This window comes from Dendrobates tinctorius, unplaced genomic scaffold, assembly GCF_039654945.1.
Source record: "Dendrobates tinctorius isolate UK_male_01 unplaced genomic scaffold, ASM3965494v1 ptg000083l, whole genome shotgun sequence".
NCBI lineage: Eukaryota > Metazoa > Chordata > Amphibia > Anura > Dendrobatidae > Dendrobates > Dendrobates tinctorius.
Window position 1 is genome coordinate 1872516 of NW_027361751.1, and position 21869 is coordinate 1894384.

The 21869-nt window shown below is 42.8% G+C and overlaps 1 long non-coding RNA gene across 3 annotated transcripts; it reads right to left on the reverse strand.

The window, feature by feature from the left end:
• Window positions 1–597: 597 nt before the first annotated feature.
• On the reverse strand, window positions 598–21258 carry LOC141097216 (uncharacterized). Of its 3 annotated transcripts, XR_012233877.1 has the most exons (4): window positions 19115–19480; window positions 3037–3195; window positions 1279–1628; window positions 598–782 (listed from the first exon to the last, which is right to left on the reverse strand). It is a non-coding gene; the product is annotated as an uncharacterized lncRNA (long non-coding RNA). The 3 variants fall into 3 exon arrangements; XR_012233878.1 differs by lacking the exons at window positions 598–782; window positions 19115–19480 and adding an exon at window positions 21151–21258 and having other exon boundaries at window positions 975–1628; XR_012233876.1 differs by lacking the exon at window positions 598–782 and having other exon boundaries at window positions 975–1628.
• Between the last annotated feature and the right edge of the window lie 611 nt (window positions 21259–21869).

The window sequence follows — 21869 nt, forward strand, 5'->3', positions numbered from 1 at the left end:
GAGGTCCAGTCTCTAACACTGCTGGAGCAGGATGAAGCTCGGCAGAAGTCTGCAGGTGAGAGCGAGTACAATTCTCTGTAGGTCACCCGGTCTTTCTTAGGCAGCATGCGCATGGTAGCTACTGACCCGGAGCGTTGGGTAACTTCTGCTGCGGGAGCCAACGGGCACACGGCAGTTCTCTGGTCACAGTCTCTGTAAGTGGCAGCAGGGATTCTATAGCGCAGGGTTTGTGCTCAGAGGACGGAGCACCAAACTTCCCCTGCTGAGCGCTGCGTGTTCCTGTCAAGTCTCCTTGCCTTTTTGCGCGCTCTCCCCTTTTTAACTTAGCTACGCCGCCTGCTGTCGAGTGCAAAGGTCAATCCGGGTCTCGAAGCTTTCCCTCGGACAACAAGGGTGACAGCCCCGATAGTTCCGGACCCAGCGCAAGAGAGGTACCCCCGGTCCGGTCCATCTTCTTACATGCATGCAGCATATAAGCGCATGTTCACACTGGCCACTAAACAGACAAAACCCAAGATAAAAAACATAATAAGCAAATACCCTGTAGTAAATATATAAAAAGCAATGGTGCATGAAAATAATATACTGTACATGTATTGTTGGGATTCCTGTTGTCCTTCTACAGTTTGACCACTAGTGGCTGCTGTTGTTCACCTTGATAATTGTGCTGCATTTCCACTCCTTACCAATGGAGGCTGCTGGTGTATCCTGCAATTGCCCTTTACTAAGATGGTAGACTCTGAATCTGTGCAATCCATCTTGTTTCCTGTTTGGACACTGGGCTATCCCCACAACAATGGGATTAGTAAAGGCACAACTAAAAATATGCAATACAATTAACATACACAACCCCAACAAGCTGATTAGAGCAAGAAAGGAAAAGAGAGTATCTTATACCAAGTAATACATTTTATTTGAGTAAAATACAAAAATAATAAACAGAATCATACTGCCAAAGCAGGAATAAAGGGGAATCCAAAATGCGTCAGTAGCAACAAGTAAAAAAATTGTTATATCCAGCGCCTCATCTATATGTGCAAAATAGATGGAAATTACCCTAGACTTAATCCACTGTTAGAGTACAAACTGTCACTCAGATTTAAGGCTGTATAGTGCTAGTAATTTGTTTTATTGCATACAGTATGAGTCAGTGCTCTAGAATGAGGACAGGGTAGCTGCACAGGAGTGTATATAAATATGTAAAAATAGGGTGCTAAGTAGTGCTAGTAGTGCAGAGCCACAAGTATGCTAAAGTGCATGAGATGGGCAGATACTTACTGGTATAGTGTGCTTATCGGGACCCCAGCCTGCTGCCCCCTCCTCGCGTTTTGCTGTGTCTTCATCAGGAGGCATGGCTAATCTTGGCAAGGAGGTTAGTATATAAAGAAGCTGTCAACCAATCATGAATGGCTAAGATTATGACGTAAGTCTGTGCTGGCGCATGCGCCGCACAAAGCCCACCCGTAATGGGGCACTTCCTCCTGCGCTCCCGGAATGCAAGCGTTCCACCGATGTTAAGCAGCCGAGGACACCGACGGACCATGTGAGCACTTCGGGAAGATCCTGGTGAAGCTGGGTCTGCGCATGCACTCTGGACTTAAGGAAGATTATGTGTCTGTGCAATTCAACTGGAGAGGTATGCATGAACATTAAGGTCAAAAATTACCGTTGTATGCTGATGTTAAATGTTACTGATGGGAACTGTATGAGGTTTTGGCTGAACAAACTGCCAAAACTCAAATCTATAAGGGAACTATGGACAATTCCATGAATAGAATACTGTGGCATGAGGAAAGAATGAGGAAAATGGACAATATAACAAATGGAGAATTTCACAAGCAAAACAATGGTGTGCTTGGTTTTAACATACATTTATTCTTTCATGAGTTATTTACAAGTTTATGACTACTTATAAAATGTTTTCAAAGTGCTGCCCATTGTGTTGGATTGTCAATGGAACCCTCTTCTCCCAATCTTCACACACTGATAGCAACACCGCAGAAGAAATGCTAGCACAGGCTTCCAGTATCCATTGTTTCAGATGCTGCACATCTCGTATCTTCACAGCATAGACAATTGCCTTCAGATGACCCCAAAGATAAAAGTCTAAGGGGGTCAGATTGGGAGACCTTGGTGGCCATTCAACTGGCCCACGACGACCAGTCCACTTTCCAGGAAACTGTTCATGTAGGAATGCTCGGACCTGACACCCATAATTGATGGTATGGTGTAGTATATGGGGTACAAAGATAGTGGGGCCAATCTTCATCAATGGAAACCTCAATGCCACTGGATATCTGAAATTGCTACATGATGATGTGTTGCCTTCCTTATGCACTGAAGATGGCTCGTTCCCTGAGTTTTTCCAGCAAGATGGCGCACCACCATATTATGGGTGTCAGGTCAGAGCATTCCAACAAGGAATCTGACCCCCTTAGACTTGCATTTCTTCGGCGGTTTTGCTATCAGTGTGTCAAGAGTGAGAGAAGAGGGTTGCATTGACAATCCAACACAATGGGCAGCAATTTGAACACATTTTATAAGTAGTCATAAACTTGTAAATAACTCATGAAAAAATAAATTACGTTAAAACCAAGCACACTATTTTTTTATTGTGAAGTTCGCAATAAGTTTGATTAGTCACATGACCCTCTTCTCATTGAAAAAATAAAGTTGGATCCAAAATGGCTGACTTCAAAATGGCCACCATGGTCACCACCCATCTTGAAAAGTTTCCCCCTCCCATATACTAATGTGCCACAAACAGGAAGCTGATATCACCAACCATTCCAATTTTATTTAGGTGTATCCATATAAATGGCCCACCCTGTATATGTATGTAATAATACTGTAGAATATAATAATTTAAATGAGATAAATATCATGAATTGGTATAAAAGTGATACTTGCATGGTACAGTATATATTAAATAAGTGCATATGTGTCAAAAGGAATAAAATATCATTGTAAACAAATAATAAAGTAATACATAAATAAAAAAAAATCCTTATTATGTATAAAATTATATAAGGATACCATGAAAAGGCATCCCAAAAGGCAAAAGTTCCCAATATAATTACAACGAGCTTCATGAAGGTGCTGGAAGAATCTTGGCCACGTGCATCCAACTGTATCCAATAGAAGGAGAGCATCATAATGGGGGATCAGGATCACAATAGAGTTGGTCATAAATTTCTAAAATTAAATAAATAGATGATTAAAAACATGTAGACATACACTAAAAACGAAGAAGATTAAAAAGAACCCATAATTCAAAGAAAGGAACCAAAACCATGACTTTTCATTCAGCCCATCCTCAACCATGATATTAAGCTTATAGATCCAGTGGCTTTACACCTGAGAGAGCTGTTAAAACAAATCACCACCCCTTATGCCCAATGATAATGAATTGTGCTTCTGAATTATGGAAGGCTCTGAAATGTCATGGCAGGAATTTTAATTGATCTCCTTCTTGGACATCCTTAGACTTCTCAATGTCGCTGACATGTTCTCGTTTTCTTATAAGCAATTCTCTTGTAGTCATCCCAATATAACATTTTTTGCAAGGACAACGTGCCTGGTAAATCACACCCTTAGATGAATATGAAAGACATTTTCTAATAGAAAATGTACTGGTGTGATCAGAGTTATAAAATTCTTTACCCTTAATTGTATTTACACATGCCTTGCAGTGCCTAAAAGGAAAAAAATCCTTGTATGTTACTAAGGAAGTTAATTACGTATTTCATAAAAATGACTCCGTACAGGAAATCAGGCAGGTTTTTTGATCTTTTTGTCATGATATAGGGTCTTTTTGAAAGGGTTTTACCAAGAACAGGGTACGTGAGGAGAACATTCCAATGATTATGGATAATGTCAGTAAATTGTTTCATTTGATCATTATAGAGAGTAATAAATATGACAATATTGGAATTGTATGATCTATTTTTTTCTTCATTTTTGTACAGGAGCTGGTTCCTGGTGGTATTTTGTGATTTTTTTTATAGGCATAACAAATCTGCCTGTGACCATACAACCATTCACAGAACCTTGAATATAAAACAGCTGCCTGTTCTTGGTAAGTTTCTTCAGTGGAGCATATTTGCTTGGCCCTTACATATTGTCCCACAGTCATTGATTTTATAGTAGACTTAGGATGGGAAGATTGGGCATGTAATATCGAATTTGTTGCTGTAGGTTTTCTGAAGAAAAAAACTAACCCTGCAGCCTTAAGTATATGTAAGCTTAATGTTTAGATCATTTTTGTTCAACGTGGTCATCAGGTCATTTAGTTCGTTGGACATTACCTTCCCAAGCAAACATAATATCATCGATATATCTGATCCAGTTCTGGATCTTATCGATACTAGCAATGGGAGAGCTTAGGAAAATTTCCCTTTCCCAAAAACCCAAAAATAGGTTAGCATAAGATGGTGCACAAAATGCCCCCATTGCCGTACCCTGTAGCTGGAGAAATACTTCATCGCTAAATGTAAAGCAGTTTGTGGGTTAGAATAAATTCTAACAGGGTCAGAATTAATTTTGCAAGGGAAAAGTCTAAGTTACTATTGTGTAAGTACCATGAAATCGCATTCATGCCCTGGGTGTGTCGAATGGAGGTATATAAACCTCTACATCTGCTGTTACAAGTATCATGTGATCTTCAAGATGAAGTTGATCTAATCTTTGCCACTGTAGTATCCAGAGTATGGAAGGTGTTATGATTGGGTCACCGAGGAGGAAAGCAAAACCAAGCTAAGCCACAGAAAACCAGAGAGGTTGGTAACTATGCGGATTGCAGACCCTTGATCCTATCCACACAACTAGCAGTAGCCGTGGAGCGTACCTATGATGATCCTAGATGCCTCGACACAACCGGAGAACTAAATAAGCCTAAAGCAAGAAAGGGGAACTCTAAACTGCCCCAGAGCAGACCCCAAAGGAATAGATAACCTCCAAACATATATTGTCGGTGAGACAAGATGAAAACACAAACGCAGGTAGGAAAATAGACTGAGCAAACGATGGGGCTCACACTAACTAGACAGGACAGGAAAGGAAAGACTCTGTCTGCAATCACGCAAAAAAACCTGCAAAAAATGCCCAACACGTCTGATAGAAAAATACTGAAGTCACTAGACTTCGCCCACTATATCAGCACTCTGGTATATTCTGAAAGCAGAGCAAAAAGAGGCCAATCTAATAAGGGACAAAAACAAACTGGCACAAGCAGTAACATAAAGATGGAAATTCAGCACAGCTCCAGCCGGAGCTGGCTGACCACACAAAACTGAAATAGACAAAACCAGATCAAATGTGAACAATAGCAAAAGAACACTTAGCTGAGCATGCAGGGACTGAGCTGGAAACTAAGACCTCAGGAGGCAGGAAAAATCACCAGCAGGGATAGAGGGAGTGGGCTGTCTTAAATCCAGTCAGAGACTCCAGATCTCGAGTCATCCTCCTCATTATCAGGTGGCAGGCCTCTGTTAATTAGATCAGCTCCATTACCTCCAGTAACCACCAGAGGGAGCCCGGAAAGAGAACTTGTGACCCCTCTGTCAATATAACCAGCTCCACTACCTTCACTTGTAACCAGAGGTAGGCCAAAAAGCGAATTCACAACAGGGAGGATAAGGAGGTGATCAAAGATTTTAAATAATAATCAATAATTTGACATATCAGCTCACTTAATCCCCCATTCCCTGATACAATAGGTCAACTGGGGGGATCTACTGGATTTCTAAGGACTTTTGGAATCAGATACAACGTAGGGAGTTTTGGTTTTAACGTTTCAACTGCTTCCAGTAGTTTTTTTTTAGGGATAATTCCTCCTTCGTATGCATCAATGAGGATCTCCACAAGTTATTTCTGATACTGTACAAGGGGAACATGAGTCAATTTTTTGTAACAATTGGAATCTAGGAGCAACTTATAGGCCTGCTTTTTGTATAACTCGTGTGGCCAAATAGCTACGTTGCCTCCTTTATCCGCAACTTTAAAAACTATGTCTTTACAGCCCTTCATCTCCATAATAATCTTTTCTTTTTTATGGTTTGCGGGACTCAGATAGTAATTATTTTTGATTTTTTTCTATGTCTTTTGTTACCATTTTTACAAATACCTCAACACGTGTTATTATTTTGAAATTTTTTGGATTTGTTAAGTAAAAAAGTGGGAAAAGCACTCAGCAACTCAGTGGGGTAATTTTCCTCCACCAATGAGTCAAGGAGTTTAAGTGCCGCCTTTTCCCCCTCTGAGTTAAGTGTTATACTCATACTGTTTTTTTCACAAAAACTTTTGAGGGTCAATTTGCTTGCAAAGAGGTGGACATCTTTTATGGCTGTGAAGGCATCTAGAGGTTGGGGAGGTGAGAATGTTAAACCTTTTTCTAATAAGTTGGTTTATTCATCAGAAAGTACATGGGTAGAAAAATTAATTACCTTAGGATGTTCATGGTTAGGTCCATGTCTCCCTTGGTATCTACTTTTTCCGCCAAACCTGGTTCTAATGCATCTGTGGTTTGAATGTTCTTATTCTGATGCCGAGGGGGCATTACTTGAAAGGGACAATACTGATGTGACAGACGGGCCTCTAGAGGTGACTCATTTATTATTATTCTCAACCCTACTTTGCCATCTGAAAACTTTTTTTCTTGAGCATAGTCCTGTGTATCTCTTTGGTATTTTTTCATCTTAGCGGAACTAATTTGTTCCCATTTTTCGAGATCCTGACCCACATCTTAGTAAAATTTCTCTAATTGCTCTGAAGTCATTTTGTGGGCTAGATCCTTCTGTAGTTGGATTAGTTCAGGGGTCCTCAAACTACGGCCTGCGGGCCACATGAGGCCCACCTAGGACTTTTATCCGGCCCCTGGCCCGGCCGACATTGAACTTCACTGCAGTTCAATGCCGGCAGGCCTGTAATCGCGGGTGGAACGACGAGGTGGCGAGGAAAGGTGTTACGCAGCCCTCCGTATGCAGCAAACACAGACGACGTGATTTTCATCACGCCGCCTGCATGGCCTGATGATGCCAGAAGAAGACAGAGTCGATCGGATGCCTTTTCAGAGCAGTGGGGGACATAGGTGAGTACTGGTATTTTTTTTTTTAACGGCAGGTCCTATTGGGGACATTTACCTGCCTATTGGGGACTATGCTGCCTATTGGGGACATTTACCTGCCTATTGGGGACTCTGCTGCCTATTGGGGACCTTTGCTGCCCATTGGCGACCTTTACCTGCCTATTGGGGATATTTACCTGCCTATTGGGGACTATGCTGCCTATTGGGGACATTTACCTGCCTATTGGGGACTATGATGCCTATTGGGGACTATGCTGCCTATTGGGGACATTTACCTGCCTATTGGGGACTATGCTGGCTATTGGGGACATTTACCTGCCTATTAGGTACTATGCTGCCTTTTGGGGACCTATGCTGCCTATTGGGGACAATTACCTGCCTATTGGGGACCTATGCTGCCTATTGGGGACCTTTACCAGCCTATTGAGGACCTATGCTGCCTATTGGGGATATTTACCTGCCTATTGAGGACCTATGCTGCCTATTGGAGACCTATGCTACCTATTGGGGACTTATGCTTTTTTTTGGCGCCATTTACCTGCCTATTGGGAACTATGCTGCCTATTGGGGACCAATGCTGCCTATTTTGGACCTTTACCTGCCTATTGGGGACATTTACCTGCATATTGGGGACCTATGCTGTCTATTGGGGACCTATGTTGCCTATTGGGGGTATTTACCTGCTTATTAAGGACCTATGCTGCCTATTGGAGACCTATGCTACCTATTGGGGACCTATGCTGCCTATTGGGGACATTTACCTGCCTATTGGGGACTATGCTGCCTATTGGGGACCTATGCTGCCTATTGGGGATATTTACCTGCCTATTGGGGATCTGTGCTGCCTATTGGGGACATTTACCTGCCTATTGGGGACTATGCTACCTATTGGGGACATTTACCTGCCTATTGGGGACTATGCTGCCTATTGGGGACATTTACCTGCCTATTGGGGACCTATGCTGCCTATTGGGGACCTTTACCTGCCTACTGGGGATATTTACCTGCCTATTGGGGACCTATGCTGCCTATTGGAGACTTATGCTACCTAATGGGGACCTACAGTTGTGGCCAAAAGTATTGACACCCCTGCAATTTTGTCAGATAATTAACTCAGTTTCTCTCCTGAAAATGATTGCAATCACAAATTCTTTGGTATTATTATCTTCATTTAATTTGTCTTAAATGAAAAAGCACAAAAGAGAATGAAGCAAAAAGCAAAACATTGATCATTTCACACAAAACTCCAAAAATGGGCCAGACAAAAGTATTGGCACCCACAGCCTAATACTTGGTTGCACAACCTTTAGCCAAAATAACTGCAACCAACCGCTTCCGGTAACCATCAATGAGTTTCTTACAATGCTCTGCTGGAATTTTAGACTATTCTTCTTTGACAAACTGCTCCAGGTCCCTGATATTAGAAGGGTGCCTTCTCCAAACTGCCATTTTTAGATCTCTCCACAGGTGTTCTATGGGATTCAGGTCTGGACTCATTGCTGGTCACCTTAGAAGTCTCCAGTGCTTTCTCTCAAACCATTTTCTAGTGCTTTTTGAAGTGTGTTTTGGGTCATTGTCCTGCTGGAAGACCCATGACCTCTGAGGGAGACCCAGCTTTCTCACACTGGGCCCTACATTATGCTGCAAAATTTGTTGGTAGTCTTCAGACTTCATAATGCCATGCACACGGTCAAGCAGTCCAGTGCCAGAGGCAGCAAAGCAACCCCAAAACATCAGGGAACCTCCGCCATGTTTGACTGTAGGGACCGTGTTTTTTTCTTTGAATGCCTCTTTTTTTCTCCTGTAAACTCTATGTTGATGCCTTTGCCCAAAAAGCTCTACTTTTGTCTCATCTGACCAGAGAACATTCTTCCAAAACGTTTTAGGCTTTTTCAGGTAAATTTTGGCAAACTCCAGCCTGGCTTTTTATGTCTCGGGGTAAGAAGTGGGGTCTTCCTGGGTCTCCTACCATACAGTCCCTTTTAATTCAGACGCCGACGGATAGTATGAGTTGACACTGATGTACCCTCGGACTGCAGGGCAGCTTGAACTTGTTTGGATGTTAGTTGAGGTTCTTTATCCAACATCCGCACAATCTTGTGTTGAAATCTCTTGTCAATTTTTCTTTTCTGTCCACATCTAGGGAGGTTAGCCACAGTGCCATGGGCTTTAAACTTCTTGATGACACTGCGCACGGTAGACACAGGAACATTCAGGTCTTTGGAGATGGACTTGTAGCCTTGAGATTGCTCATGCTTCCTCACAATTTGGTTTCTCAAGTCCTCAGACAGTTCTTTGGTCTTCTTTCTTTTCTCCATGCTCAATGTGGTACACACAAGGACACAGGACAGAGGTTGAGTCAACTTTAATCCATGTCAACTGGCTGCAAGTGTGATTTAGTTATTGCCAACACCTGTTAGGTGCCACAGGTAAGTTACAGGTGCTGTTAATTACACAAATTAGAGAAGCTTCACATGATTTTTCAAACAGTGCCAATACTTTTGTCCACCCTCTTTTTTATGTTTGGTGTGGAATTATATCCAATTTGGCTTTAGGACAATTCTTTTTGTGTTTTTTTCATTTAAGACAAATTAAATGAAGATAATAATAACAAAGAATTTGTGTTTGCAATCATTTTCAGGAAGAAATTGAGTATTATCTGACAAAACTGCAGGGGTGTCAATACTTTTGGCCACAACTGTATGCTGCCTATTGGGGACCTTTACCTGCCTATTGGGGACATTTACTTGCCTATTGGGGACTATGCTGCCTATTGGGGACCTATGCTGCCTATTGGGGACCTTTACCTGCCAATTGGGGACCTATGTTGCTTATTGGGGGTATTTACCTGCCTATTGAGGACCTATGCTGCCTATTGGAGACCTATGCTACCTATTGGGGACCTATGCTGCCTATTGGGGACCTTTACCTGCCAATTGGGGACATTTACCTGCCTATTGGGGACTATGATGCCTATTGGGGATCTATGCTGCCCATTGGGGACCTTTACCTGCCTATTGGGGACCTATGCTGCCTATTGGGGACCTATGCTGCCTATTGGGGTCATTTACCTGCCTATTGGGGACTCTCACCCCACACCAGTCAAAACCTGAGGTAAAAGTGGAGTTCCACCAATATGGGCACTGGTGAGGCTGCATTGATAGGCAGTGCAGTTTGTATGTCTCTGTGTGGGCAATTTTATTGCTGGTATAGTTTCTGTAACGCTGTATATACAGTGTGTCCATAAAGTCACAGTGGACTTTTATAGTTTACATTTTGGCGTCCTTTCTCTGGCCCAATCATATCAGACCTGTTCATGAGGAGAGATAGCAAGAACCAATCAAACAACACAAACTCATTTAAGCTGTTGCTGAGCCCCCAGTCAGATTAACCCCTGATAAACTGAACTCTGATTAATACACTGCCAGGTCTGTAACATCATGCAACCACAAGTTTGGATGTGTGTTGGGCAACAAATGGAGTCCACATCGAACTGCACTGAATAGGTATGAAACTGGGAGAGTTTTTCTTTTATTTGGAGCAGATTTCACATTTCTATCGTCTTTTATTGCTTTCCAGTGACTGGTCAAAAGTGCACCATGACTTTACGGACTCACGGTAAATTGGTATTATACTAATAGCAATTTGGAATCACTAGGAAACATTGATATCAAGAAAGCGAAAAAGCTGATTCGAAGTGTAGGATATTCAAAGAACCCATTGAAAAATTGGTAATTTTGTTGATTTAAGTTTACTTCTTCATTTTAAATATTGTATTTGTTCCTGTTTTGTTGTTTTACTTCAAAATAAGATATGGTATTCGCAGTGTGCATAGGAATTTGTTCATAGTTTTTTTTTAAAAAGTATTTTCCGGCCCTACAATGGTCTGAGGGACCGTGATCTGGCCCCCCGTTCAAAAAGTTTGTGGACCCCTGCTGTAAAGGCTACGCAGACACCTGGGAATTGTTATTGATAAGCTGAGAAGATCCATGGATAGTGGCCCCTTCCCAGAATAATAAAACCAGCCCTCAGCTGTCTGCTTTCCCTCAGCTGGTTAGTAAAAACAAGGGGGAGTCCACGTCATTTTTATAATTAATTATTTATTTAATAGGTTAAATGAGGCTAACACCCTTTAGTGCCATATGAAAAGCACTAAATGTTGCTAGCTTATTAGAAATAGGGGGCTTGTGACATTAAATTTATTCTATCTTTCTTTATCTCTATACAGTATAAGATTGCTTTATTATTTAGAAAACTAGCTTTAAATGAGATAGGGAATGACAGTATACAAAAACTAATGTTAAAAATGCATTGCAAACGGATTGCATATGCATGTTATATGGATGTCATCAGAGCCGCCATCAGGTCACTACTTCCTTTACTGGCTTATGGGGCACGTTCAGTTAATGTCTATTGCCATGCGGAAGTTAACAGCCGCCAGCTAATCATAGGCTGGCACGTGACATCAGCGCTCACGTCACCGGTGTATGACGTCACTGTCATAAGCCAGAACGACGGTCTGCACCTCAGATGAATTTAGCAGAGGACACCGCTGGACCTCGGCCAGGTAAGGAGAAACTTTTTTTTGTAAAGAGCAATATGGGGTACATTATACTGCTATTGGGGTGCCTTATATTGCTACTGGCATGCATTATACTACTATTGGGGTGCATTATACTACTATAGGGGTGCATTATATTACTATGGGGGTGCATTATACTACTATGGGCTGCATTATACTGCTAATGGGGGTGCATCATACTCCTATAGGGGTGCATTATACTACTATGGGGGGTGCATTATACTCCTATGTGGGTTCATTATGCTACTATGGGGCTGCATTATACTGCTATGAGGGTGCATTATGCTGCTTTGGGGGTGCATTATACTACTATGAGGGTGCATTATATCACTATGGGGGTGCATTATACTTCTATGGGGGTGCATTATACTACTGTGGGGTGCATTATACTACTATATATGACTATGGGGTGCATTATACTACTATGGGGGCACATTATAGTATATCTGACTATGGGGTTCATTATACTACTATGGAGGTGCATTATACTGCTTTATATGACTATGGGGTGTATTATACTATTTGTATAACTATTGGGGTGCATTATACTTTATGTATGACTATGTGGGTTCATTATACCACTATGGAGGTGCATTATACTACTATGGGGAGCATTATACTACAATGGTTGTGCATTATACTCCTATAGGGGTGCATTATACTACTATGGGGGTGCATTATAGTATTATGGGGCTGCACAATACTACTGTGAGGTAGCGCTGTTATTCAAGTAGGGGACACTCGCTCAGCAGCCACAAAATCAGATCCGGCACAGGTTTTCCATAAAATCATAACAGTCCATGCGGTTTATTCATCATCATAAATCATCACAGCAACAGAAAACAGCATATAATCAGCATAGTGTCCATTACAGAGTTTCCCTCTGTTATCCTGTAGTCATATAAGTTATGCACTGTTCAATGCGCAGGCTTCCTAGCCCCAAGTTATCTCACCCTGTTAGGGTTTCCTCATGCTGCTTCATTATGCTGCACACGTCCTTTCCCTCCAGGGAACTAAGAGGCACACGTCGCCATTACTCTCAGCCACTTCACATGCTGTTAGCCAGGAAGCCCCATCTCAGCAGGACCTTCCACACTGGACCAACCGGGTCCCAGCATTCACCACATGTGACCTACCCTGGCCACCTTACATGGTCCGTAGTCACGCCCATCGGGTCACATGGCTATGACCTCATCACAGGTCTTTGAACGATTCACACACTTTTATCACAACTTTCTCGAACACACCCCCTGGGTGGGTTTGTAGGTGGGTGGGTTTGTAGGTAACTGGGTCCGCCTGTCTCCCCAGTTACCTGGAGACTTCTCCCTGACACATTGAAACAACACCTCAGCAATATCATTGCTGATCAACACACACACATAAGTCTCCATCTCAAGGCCACCCACCTTGAGATACATAAAGGTCCTTCAGGATTCTGCCACTCATCCTCTCTCTTGGGACATCCACACAGCGCCCCCTAGCGGACACAGTGGTCACTACACCACACTACTATGGTGTTGCATTATACTACTATGGGGTGCATTATACTGCTATGGGGGTGCATTATACTCCTATAGGGGTGAATTATACTGCTATGAGGGTGCATTATACTGCTATCAGGGGTGCATTATACTTCTATGGGAGTGCATTATACTCCTATGGGGGTGCATTATACTACTATATAGACTATGGGGTGCATTATACTACTATGGGAGTACATTATACTATATATGAATATGAGGTGCATTATATTACTATGGGGGTGCATTATACTGCTATATATGACTATGGCATATATTTTACTACTATATAAGACTGTGGGGTGTATTATACTACTATGGGGGTACATTATACTATATATGACTATGGAGTGCATTATACTACTATGGGGGTGTATTATACTGCTATATATGACTATCGGGTGTGTTATACTATTATATATAACTATGGAGGTGCATTATACTTTATGTATGGCTATGAGGGTGTATTATTTTACTATGCATGACTATGATGTGTATGATACTATTATATAAGACTATGGGGGTGCATTATACTACTGGGTTTGACTATGGGGTGCATTATACTACTATATACACTCACTGGCCACTTTATTAGGTACACCATGCTAGTAACGGGTTGGACCCCCTTTTGCCTTCAGAACTGCCTCAATTCTTCGTGGCAGAGATTCAACAAGGTGCTGGAAGCATTCCTCAGAGATTTTGGACCATATTGACATGATGGCATCACACAGTTGGCGCAGATTTGTCGGCTGCACATCCCTGATGCGAATCTCCCGTTCCACCACATCCCAAAGATGCTCTATTGGATTGAGATCTGGTGACTGAGGAGGCCATTTGAGTACAGTAAACTCATTGTCATGTTCAAGAAACCAATCTGAGATGATTCGAGCTTTATGACATGGCGCATTATCCTGCTGAAAGTAGCCATCAGATGTTGGGTACATTGTGGTCATAAAGGGATGGACATGGTCAGCAACAATACTCAGGTAGGCTGTGGCGTTGCAACGATGCTCAATTGGTACCAAGGGGCCCAAAGAGTGCCAAGAAAAAATTCCCCACACCATGACACCACCACCACCAGCCTGAACCGTTGATACAAGGCTGGATGGATCCATGCTTTCATGTTGTTTACGCCAAATTCTGACCCTACCATCCGAATGTCGCAGCAGAAATCGAGACTCATCAGACCAGGCAACGTTTTTCCAATCTTCTACTGTCCAATTTCGATGAGCTTGTGCAAATTGTAGCCTCAGTTTCCTGTTCTTAGCTGAGAGGAGTGGTACCCAGTGTGGTCTTCTGCTGCTGTAGCCCATCTGCCTCAAAGTTCGACGCACTGTGCGTTCAGAGATGCTCTTCTGCCTACCTTGGTTGTAACGGGTGGCAATTTGAGTCACTGTTGCCTTTCTATCAGCTCGAACCAGTATGCCCATTCTCCTCTGACCTCTGGCATCAACAAGGCATTTCCGCCCACAGAACTGCCGCTCACTGGATTTTTTTTCTTTTTCGGACCATTCTCTGTAAACCCTAGAGATGGTTGTGCGTGAAAATCCCAGTAGATCAGCAGTTTCTGAAATACTCAGACCAGCCCTTCTGGCACCAACAATCATGCCACGTTCAAAGGCACTCAAATCACCTTTCTTCCCCATACTGATGCTCGGTTTGAACTGCAGGAGATTGTCTTGACCATGTCTACATGCCTAAATGCACTGAGTTGCCGCCATGTGATTGGCTGATTAGAAATTAAGTCTTAACACACAGTTGGACAGGTGTACCTAATAAAGTGGCCAGTGAGTGTATAACTATGGAATGCACTATACTATTATGGATGACTTTGGGGTGCATTATACTACTATGAATGGATATGGGGGTAATAAGGAAAGACATGAGGCAAAATGGGAGGACACGTGGAGTTCAGAATGGAAGGACACATGGGGTCCAGAATGGGAGGACAAGTGGGGTCCAGAATGGGAGGACACATGGGAGCAGGATGTGGGATATTATTATAACTGTATGGGCTAATTAAAGGATATTATTTTGGTGGGGGAGGAGAGGTCCTATCACTGTGCAGGGCGACACAGTCGCTTTTTTGTTCACCTGGTGTGGTGTAGAGGTTGGGGAAAAAATAGGGAATGTGCTCTAGATAACTGTGTGTTATTTTCTGCAGAGACAAGTCCTGGCTGGAAGAAGTGATGGCGGTGTGTGCTGGATGAAGATGATAGACATCAACCGGGGAGTCAGTGTGTTACCTGTACACTGAAACTATACACTACATACTATATACAAGGCTCCTGTGTATAGTGTCACTGGTGATCACTGTATTTTTATAAATTTATCGTTATTAAGGTTTGAAAAAGGAATACAAATGCGAACAACAGGTACTAGTTGTGCCACAAGTAGTAGGTCAAACATGACCACAAAACCATAACAATAAACAGCAATTCCAAAACATTTGAAAACATGTGAAAGCAAAATGAAAGAAGTAAATGCAATCCAAGGTAGAGTCTCTGGTAGTACATTGGCTCACCGTGTTTTAGGATATGCCAGCGTGGTGACTCAGCCTTAAACATTATGAAGATCCCTGTATTACCTGTACACTGACACTATATACAGAGCTCCTGTGTACAATATCACTGGTGATCACTGTATTATCTGTACACTATACACTATATACAGAGCTCCTGTGTATAATGTCTCCGGTGATCACTGTATTACCTGTACACTGACAGTATACACTGTGTACTATATACAGAGCTCCTGTGTATAATGGCACTTATGGTAAAATTAGCATTGTGTTTTATTTATTAATGATCAATATTGTAGTATTCAGTCACTATGTGGTTGTAATATGTGGTCTGGTCATAGTGTGGAGGTATTCGTCCCTTCTATGTGGTATTATTCGGTAACTATGTGGTTGTAATATATGGTCCGGTCATGGTGTGACGGCATTTGTCCCTTGTATGTGGTATTATTTGGTCACTATGAGGTGGTAATATATGGTCCGGTCATGGTGTGACGGTATTTGTCCCTTGTATGTGGTATTATTGTTCATTTTAAAAAATGTATGTGACACATTACTTTAAAGAAACATAAATAAAAATATACCTAAAAAGAGTATTGGATATTTTAACAAATGTTTAATAAGTTACAGTGCAGTAGGGCCCAGCCACCTTGTCGTGATGGTGGCTTAAAAAAAATCTTTTAGCCTAAACAAAATCTGATGGCTATGTATGTGATCTGGTGTTAGATGGGAACTGATAATGTGTGATTGTGAGGACGTGGTGCAGATGTGGTGTTTTTCTATGAGTAGGCGGTGGGACTGTCGAAGGTTTGAGGGTTGGAGGAGGAGCTGGGATGGAGCCTGGGTGGAGTATCAAGGGGGCCCGAAAATTTTGCCAGTATGGGGCGCCGAAATTCCTGGTGGCAGCCGTAGATGCCACAGGGAGGCTACTTGATAAAAATCAAATTGCACTCGCATGACACTGGCATGACACTCACGTGATACTCGACCTACTTTTCAGGAACTTCATGGGAGCGATTATACAGTATTTACGCAGATGTGTGTGAGCCCTAATACGGTTTATAGCTAAGACTTGCTCATAGATTTCAATGGGTGTGCAAAAAAATGGATGTTAAAAGGACACCATTCGTATGGCATTTGTTTTTAAAAGATCCATTGCAAAGGTTGCATAGGAAACTGTATTAGGCATTTTATTATTTTTTTTAACTCTGGGTGTAAAAAATGTAATTGATACTATTTACAAAAGAGATATAAGGATGACATACTACTGAGAACCAAGCGAACGAAAACTGTAATGTTTTAATGGACAATAAATAGATGTTTTTTCAGATGCAGTGTGAAATTAGGCTAATATTGTGATATTTTTCATTATTATTGTGTGGAGGGGGCCCAATTAGGACTTCTGCTATGGGGCTCCATGATTTCTATGTACATATGTACATATATAGTAGGGGGTCGGAGAACTTGGAAGGATAGATTGACAAATGTGGATTCATACTGGAATATTTGTTGGGTTCTTTTTTGCATTATTATTTTTGACACATCATATTGCTATGCTAGTGTTACATTGGAAATTTAAAAACCCCACTAAGTGGCAGTATTGTCTCACACAATCCTATAATTTTAATAGATTTTAAGGTTAAAACAGGACTTCAGCCTACAGTATTCACTAACATGTTAATTCAGAGGAAGGCAAAAACCCTTTGAGGTGTTGGTGTCTGCCACTAATTTTTTGAACACTTCTGGTTGGGTGTCCATTTTCTGGGTTGGATGTAGTGGAAGACATGTCGGTCCCTATTAGACTATTTCTACTGTGATAAAATTGATGTTTCTTGGTTGGTGTGTGCTAATAAATTTTTGTAAATGTGTAGATTCCACGTTGGGTCTCCTTCATGTGTGTTGCCTGTAGCAGTAGGCCTCTGATACCAGCAGTCCTCCATTGTCTTTGAGTCAACTACATTTTTCTGACAATAGTAATCAAAATAGCACATATAGGCCACCTTGATATACAAAGGTATTATGGCACAAAAGATGTTATGTGTGTGAACACACCTCTATTATCTTGTCCAAAAAAAAAAAATATATAAAATATATATATTTTTTTTAGACAAGATAATAGAGGTGTGTTCACACACATAACATCTTTTGTGCCATAATACCTTTGTATATCAAGGTGGCCTATATGTGCTATTTTGACATGTAGTGCTGTGACTGGATTTGTGATCATTAAACCCAGGCAACTGGGCTATGAGGGAACTGATGTTAATTAATAGAGGTGTGTTCACACACAGAACAACTTATGTGCGATATGTGATTCATCACTTTAAAGTTGATAAGATCAGTCTTATAAAAAGCTTATATGGGTTATGATGATATGTTGCTCTGCTATTTGCGTCAGAGACATGGAACTCTCTATATATGCGTTTTCGCATTAGTGCACCATTTCTAGTGCGGCTATTTTAAGATATTAAGTCCAGGTGCCTGTGCATTGAAGGATGAAGGTGTGCTGGGTCTCTTGAGAGACTGTGACTGGATTTGTGACCATTAAATCTAGGCGACTGGGCAACAAGGGAACTGATGTTAAACAATAGAGGTGTGTTCACACACAGAACAACTTGTGTGCGATATTTGATTCATCATTCATGTTGAAACTTCCACCGGTATATTCAGGCACCTGCGCAATGGCATAGTTAGAACGCTGTCTCACTAAGCCCAGGACTGATTTGTTTCCTCCGCATCAAAAAGACGCTCAGCTGGTAAGAGTTACTATCAATTTGCTGTGTATTTATACTAAGGACTCTAACAGAGCACTACACTGACCTTGAGAAAGACACTTCATAGTGTCGATACGCGTGGGTTTGGGGGTCCCATACAATTTAACCATTGGTCTGCTTGTCCTCAGAAACCAGGTGATATCATGTTAGGGAAAGGGGTTATGTTGTCCCTATTTTCTTGTATTTGATTTAGTGGTAACATGTTGAGAATTTGATGCATACACATGGCATTTATTTTGCCTGTGTATCCCTTATGCAATCACAGTGTTTCCCTATAGGACTTGATATGTAGATATTCTGGTATATTTGTATTAACACAATGATATTATGACAATGAATAAGATTGGGATGGTTAACCTGTGGTGTTAGATCCCAGATATTGAAATTCAGTAGATATTTGTTATTTGATTAAATGGTTAATTCTGGGGCCCACAGTATTTAACTGTCTATTAACATGACCCATTGTTTTTGTTTGTGTATGTGTGTCTGTGAGTTCAGACATTTTAATTGTTTTTAAACTAAGTGTTTGCTTGTTGTGTTCACTATAATAAAATTTGATTTTTGACTATATTAGTGTATGGTGATCCCTATTTGTGTGCATATACTTTTCTCTTAATTTGTTACTGTGTCACATACCATCTGAGTAGCCATTAAAAAAAGGGCAGAAGGGTGCAGAAGTCCTTCATCTATATCTACTACGCAAGTGTGAATTGCACCATGTCCGTACTGCATTGTGCCAGGCTATGGAAAATGTCATACTGCACCAGGTCTCGGCGCTGTTGCCAGAGTCACTGCAGCTTGTGCAGCGTTTAATTTCACAGTGTGGTCAATTTCACAGTGTGGTCCGAGTCTGTCCGTCTGGTACCCCCGGGATTCCTCTGTCCTGCGGCTCTCCTGTCAGGGCCACCCCCCTGACCGTTTCTTCTTCCAGTCCCTCCTGGAGATCTTCCTCTCTGTCTCTTTCCTCTTCAGTCTCCTGTTCTGCTGAACTCCTCCTCATGAACTGGCTGGCCCCCTTCTGGAACTCTCTCTGCCCCTCTAGAGCTCCTGTAACTCCGCCCACCATGACTATGTGGTTTCCTAGCCTTAAGCTGTTGTTAAGCCCTTTTTCTCACTGCTCTCTGCCTCCATCTTGTGGCCAAACTTTAGTACTACACTGTCTCCTTTTCCTGCTGTTCTTGGTCTCCCCCTAGTGGTCAAACCCAGTACTTTACCATCTTCCACTGACTCTAGCTGTCTCCCCACACACATATACAGCAGTTCACATCAAGTACTTTTACTGCACATTTTGCATTCATCTTCCTGCTGAAGACAGGTCCATAGAGCAGTCCACTTCCCTACAGTACAACCCTAGCTGTTTAGTAGTTTAGTTATCCATCTTATGTTGGTTTATTTCTCCATCCCCAAGTGCCCTGCAAGCCTTGGGGATTGAATAGACTTGTGGAGCAGCCCCTTCCTCAACTGCCCCTACAGCCACCAGAGTCACCCAGTGCCAGTCATCTAGATGTAACTCCCCTGTTCATGCTTGCTCATCCAGGTGTCATTGTTGAAATGTACCATGGCAGACATGGAATTTTTCAGGGAATGGTTGATGTTGTCTGTGACTTGTTGCTGTAGCACAGCCATATCTTTCTTTAATAATAATCTTTATATAGCGCCAACATATTCCGCAGCGCTTTACAGTTTGCACACGTTATCATCACTGTCCCCGATGGGGCTCACAATCTAAATTCCCTATCAGTATGTCTTTGGATTGTGGGAGGAAACCGGAGTACCTGGAGGAAACCCACGCAAACATGGGGAGAACATACAAACTCCTTGCAGATGTTGTCCTTGGTGAGATTCGAACCCAGGACTCCAGCATTACAAGTCTGCAGTGCTATCCACTGAGCCACCGTGCTGCCCTACCTTGAGAAGTAATGGTGACTGGGCAACTGGAACTGGGGGGACTGCGACGGCCATCAGCTTTTGGAAACCTTCTGCTTACATAAGGTGGAAAGGCTGCATTTCTGTAGCCAACAGATTGGAGTGGCCATAATCACAGAGATCACAAGCCATGAGTCACACAGAAACAAACACTGTGATCTTTGTAGCAAAAAGCTCATGCGAAAAGCAAGAAGCCATCCCAGCCCTCCACCATCATGTGAAAGACCGCATTGTCCATGCACTGAAGCAGTCAGTGAGTGGAAAGGTGCACCTCCCAACAGATGCATGGTCCAGTCGGCATGGCCAGGGCCGTTACGTGTCCATCACTGCGCACTGGGTTAATGTGGTGGATGCAGGGTCCACAGGGGACAGCGGTGGTGGGACAGTGCTGCCTAGCCCACGGTATAGGAAACAGTTGGCTGTAGGCGTTCGACCCTCCTCCTCATCCTCCTCCTCCAGAAGCGAAAGCTCGTCCACAGAGCGCAGTCGTACGAGCACTCCATCTGCAGCTGCCACTGTTGCACACGAGGTGTCCCCCTATCGAGCAGCTAGTGGAAAGCGTCAGCAGGCTGTGTTGCAGATGATGTGTTTGGGCGACAGACACACCGCGGAGGTGCTGGCCGAGTACTTTCAGCGACAAACTGAGTCATGGCTGGGCAGTATACATCTTGAGGTATGCAAGGTAGTTAGTGATAACGGCCGTAATTTTGTGGCAGCCATAGCCCTTTCAAAACTCAGCCACATACCTTGCTTGGCTCAAACCTTGAACCTGGTGGTGCAGTGCTTCCTCAACAATTATCCGGAGTTAACAGCCCTGCTCCAGAAGGTGCGAAGACTGTGCGCGCACATCCGCCGGTCGCCTGTACACTCCATTCGTATGCAGAAGCTGCAGCGATTGCTCCACCTTCCCAATCACCGCCTCATTATCGACATTGCAACAAGGTGGAACTCCACCCTGCACATGGTTGAGCGGCTGTGCGAACAGAGGCAGGCCATAATGCATTTGTGGAAGGTTACACGGCCAGGCACTTTGAGAGCAGACATGGAGTTGACAAGTGTGCAGTGGTCGAAGCTGAAATACCTCTATAAAGTCCTTCAGTGTTTAGAGGAATGCGCACGGCTGGTAAGTGCAGACGACGCCATCCTAAGCATGAGCATCCCACTTATGCGTCTGCTCATGCAAACTTTGACGCACCTTAAGGAGCAGGCGTCTGCAGCCAATGTTGATGAGGAGGAAGAGGAGGAGGGAATCCTTGATGACATTCAGCCATTGTCTGCTCAGGGACCTCTCCTGGACGAGGTGGAGGAAGAAGAGGATGAGGAGGTTGATGATGGGGATGATTACTTAGGGGAGGAGGATGCATCTCGTGGGGCAAGTGAAAATTTTGGTGTGGCAATGTCTGGTACAGGGTTTGTGCGTGACTGGAGGGATGTGGATTTGCCAGAAAGTGCTCCTCCAACCAGC